The sequence below is a fragment of the Micromys minutus genome, assembly GCF_963924665.1.
Source record: "Micromys minutus genome assembly, chromosome: 17".
Classification (NCBI taxonomy): Eukaryota; Metazoa; Chordata; class Mammalia; order Rodentia; family Muridae; genus Micromys; species Micromys minutus.
Window position 1 is genome coordinate 31,373,477 of NC_137952.1, and position 4,491 is coordinate 31,377,967.

At 38.7% G+C, this 4,491-nt stretch overlaps 1 pseudogene across 1 annotated transcript; it reads right to left on the bottom strand.

The window, feature by feature from the left end:
- Positions 1-283: 283 nt before the first annotated feature.
- On the bottom strand, positions 284-1,393 carry LOC308431440 (peptidyl-prolyl cis-trans isomerase D-like; annotated as a pseudogene). Its single transcript has one exon. The product of its transcript is annotated as a peptidyl-prolyl cis-trans isomerase D-like (transcript).
- Between the last annotated feature and the right edge of the window lie 3,098 nt (positions 1,394-4,491).

Below are 4,491 nucleotides of genomic sequence, written 5' to 3' on the forward strand. Positions count from 1 at the left end.
TAACTGGAAGAAGAGAAACACTGAGAAACGAGGAGGTGAAGAATCACCCTTATGTATAGATAGGATGACAGTATTAAACATAAATAAAAGTATTTCTTTTCATTAAATAATAACAGATTTTTTTTTTCATTTCGTAACACTTTATTTAAGGAGGAACCTATGTCTGCACTGCTATGGAAACAATGACAAGACCAAGGGAAATACGTCAGGGATCATGTAGACAGTGATATACATTGTCCAACATATAATCAATGTATAACAGTCAAGGAAAGTCTTGTCCTTATTAAGTCAACATTTTTGCATACATCGCCTTCACTTTATCTTTCTGTGCCTTTATCATTTGTTTGACTTTAAGCAATTCTGCCTGGATAGCCTTATCTCCTGGGGCTATCTCCTGCGCCTTCGTAAGATCAGTCAATGCTTGATCATATTCTTTTCATCCTTGCCATCCTTGTGCTTTTCGGTATAGTGCTTTCATATTTTAAGGGTCCATTTCAAGAGCCTCCAAGCAACTGACAATTGCCCCCTGCCAATTTGACATCTTCGATTTACAAGCACCAATATTTAGCACACAACTTAAGGCTATAGGTTGCAGCCTGGATATATCTGCTTTTCTCAATAATGACCTTTGAACTATCCACGTACCTTAAAACCTTCGCATATTTTTTAATAGCCATCTCCCAGTTCTGAGACTTGAAAAAAGTATTTCCAATGTTTTGTAAGTCTTCAGATATTAATAAAATTTTATCTACATCTTTTAGATCTCTATCTGCATCCTCGGGGAAATCTGGATGACTGTCACCAGAGCCATCTTTGGGGAATATGCCCCAGTCACCCCTTCTTTCAGTTCTCCACATCCTGCAATAACACAGTTCTGCAGGTTTTCCACATTCACTTCTATGTTCTCAAGCATCCTTGCCACACCTAGTCCTCTTATTACTTGACCAAATACCACATGTTTCCCATCCAAATGAGGAGTTGGCACTGTTGTGATAAAGAACTGAGAGCCATTTGTATTGGGGCCTGCATCTGCCATGCTCAGCAAACGCTCCCGGTCATGCTTATAATGAAAACTCTCATCTTCAATTTTTTCATCATAATTACTTTCTCCTCCTGTCCCATTCTGATTTGAGAAGTCTCCACCCTGAATCATAAATTTCTTAATAATTCGGTGAAAAGGACATCCTTTAAAATGGAGAGCTATCCCAGTTGTGGATCTAGTGCCTTTTTCTCCTGTATACAATGCACAAAAATATTCTGCAGTTTTGGGAATGATATCTGTAAACAATTCTAAAACAATTTGTTCAACTCGCTCCCTGCCGATGTCCACATCAAAGAAGACTCATGGGTTCTTGGAATTGGAGGGCTTGGTTGCTGGGGATGGGTGGGACATCTTCACTGCCAGCACTGGAAAGCGTGACACTGAGTGAGAAAGACCGGAACTCTACCGCACCTCTATGTTATAAGCTGGTGACCAAATAACAGATATTTTAATGACCAACTATATAAATTTAAATCCTTTGTATTTATATGGCTAGCAAAGGTGCATTTAGTTAATATGCTTTAGCATGTAAATCAAACATACACACACATCTATATTCATTTGTGTATTTTCAGATATAGAGTAAATACACTTTTAAACAGTTAGTGTCATATAACTTACTTGAACAACTCAGAAATTGAATACTATAGTAAACATGACCATGGCTTTACAGTTTCATACTTTGTTTTGTTCATCTTATCATACCATATGGCTGATGTGTCTGTCCAAATGCAGGGTATACATTTGGTTTAGTAAATGTGACATTTAGTGATGTCTCTTCAGGCTCTCCCAGGTCTCCAGTGACTTCAGTTCTGCAGGAAAAAAGGACCATGTCATGAGTCTCATTTTATTCAGTAACAGATGACAGAGAAATGAAAAGAAAACCATGTATCTAAGATGGAAACTGGAGGACCACAACTTTGCAATTATATAACTGGAATTTCTGAGAATCCTGGAACTGAAGGGTCTCCTAGTGTACGGAAGACCGTAGAAGACATGCTTGCTACCTTGGTGTTCAGATAATAACTGTAGCCTCATCTTTTCACACTCATGCTCTCTCAACTTCTTCTCTAAACACAAAGGAAGTCCACACTGGACTCACCATACCCACAGCTTCATGGGTAGGACTGACTGAAGCCTTCCCCAAGCCCTGCCTGCTTCCTCCTCTCATTCCCAAATCAGAGAATGAAGATCTTCATGTTCTAGGGATGCCACCTTTGTTATAAGTAGTTCACAGTTTGGTCTAACTAGATACAGTCCTCTGCTGTTTATTAGTGGGTGGTTTTCAATCGACTATCTTCCAGTATCTGTACATTGTGTATTATTACCACTATTGTTGTCATTATTAATAGTTGATGGCATCTCAATGTTCTGATGGGCCTCTTGTGATCATTCTTATCTAAGCCATAATATAAAAATCTTACAATATATTTCCTCTGTTTTTTTTTCTTTCTGGATTAGCACAAAATAGTCATAGCAAAGTTTTGAGTTTTGGACTTTGGTTTTCTGTAAAATCAAGGCAACCTGCTGAACTGTTTGTAAAGGCATTTTAAGTACACTCAAACGTCCAAGAGAATATCTACTCTTGGCTTCTCAGAAGATATTTTTTTACTCAGATGTAGGAGAAACACATTAAAATAGGCGGTGCCACTTTTTACAAAGAGAGAAATACAAATGGGACTGAGAACTGTTCCAGTCTTTAAACTTCTGACTGAGTGTTGAACACTGGTTGAAAGGCTGTTCCATTCAGAGAAGCATGGCAGAAACTAATACAATATTTAAAAAGTATAGTGCCTTCCTCTTTCAGAGTGTACAGTGGGGTACAGGGGGGAAAGAAAAGCTGGAACTACATGTCTGATTACTTGCCTACTGACATGTAAAATCACTTTGAACATATGTTATGATTACTCATAAAACAAAAGCCTAATTTACCTGGCAGTTGTTGAGCAAAGGTTAAAAAAATTCGAATATTTTTTTCTTTTAAGCAACTTTTGGCAGTATTTTCTTTTTAAAAAACAGATGAATTTTTAAAGCAATGATTGCATTTAGAATCTCCAGGAAGTCTTATTAGCCCTGAGTTTGATGAGTTGGATCTTGAGATCCAGACTGTGAGCTCACCTGGTGCACACACTGCAGAACCTACCCAGGGTTCCCCAGAGGGACAACACAGACAGCACAACATGTAGACAGACAGACAGACAGACAGACAGACAGACAGACATACAGGGCTTACAAGATCCAAGTAGTGAACCCCAGTTCATATCCACGGTGCCTGAAAGCCTAGCCTAGTTCTTCTGGACAGGTGAGCAATGACTTGGGTAGTAAACATAGTCCTTAGTTTTAATGGCCTTTTCACAGAACCTGTTTCCTGAGTGAGCAGGAACACCAATTCAAATATTTGCTATTCATTTCCTGTCACCGGCCAGTCTTTGTTTCCTTTCCCTCAGTTGTGTTCATCTGTCCCTGTAGCCTGTCTCCTGAGAGCTCTTGATGAGATTTTTTTTTCTCTTTATCAAGAAATTGATTTTCTTTCGTTTTTTTTTTTTTTTTTTTTTTTTTTTTTTTTTTTTTTTTTTTTTTTTTCTGAAATTACTAAATTGAGTCTCATAGTAGAACGACTCAATTCTTGGGGAAAAATTTTATCTAAGTTCAGAGTGTGGTAGTCATATGATCAAAATAAGTGCTGAAGGTTGGGAGCAGAGCCGAGTAGATGCCTTGTAGGCCACTTGGGTTTTTATCCTGCTGCTGAAGCCATGCTTCTCCAGGTATCATTTGTTGACACTGGACTTGATTGTCACACATTTCAACTCTAGGAGGCATCACATGCCCATGTAACTTTTTGCTGTAATTTCTTGGTCCTACATCTTCACTGGGTAGGACTTGCTTGCTCATGTTCTGTAAGCATTCCAGCAACTTCTTCCTAAACTGTCTATCCTTACGAGCATGCACCTTGGTATTTAAAATCAGATTGGTTGAGTTTCTACTCTTTACTGGTGATGGGTAGGTAGCATTGGCCTTAACTTGAGTTTAACAGCAACTGGGTTCTTGGGTTTGAGGCCGATGCTGCTGGGCATCCTTCTTTATCTTTTCATAGAAGATGCTCCAAGCAGTCTCATGGTATGATACAGTGCTTCTATGGGACCTTCACAAGGAATCATGCACACATTTACTGTCTACCTTGACATCTGATTAATGCTCACCAGCTATGCTGATGATAGCAATGGGTAATAGGAAACTCATCCTTGTCTTTGGTCTAGTCTGTCTACAACTGGTTCAGTGCAGCAATATGTGGAATTACTATACATGATTATGGAAGGAACACCCAATTTTCTGTAATTAAACTGTCTAATATTTTCAATTCACTGGATTTTGCCGGGTGAGCATTCCACCACTTCTGTGTTTGTGAAGAAACAGACTCCATTAAGTCTTTTCCAACATGCCTGTTGTTG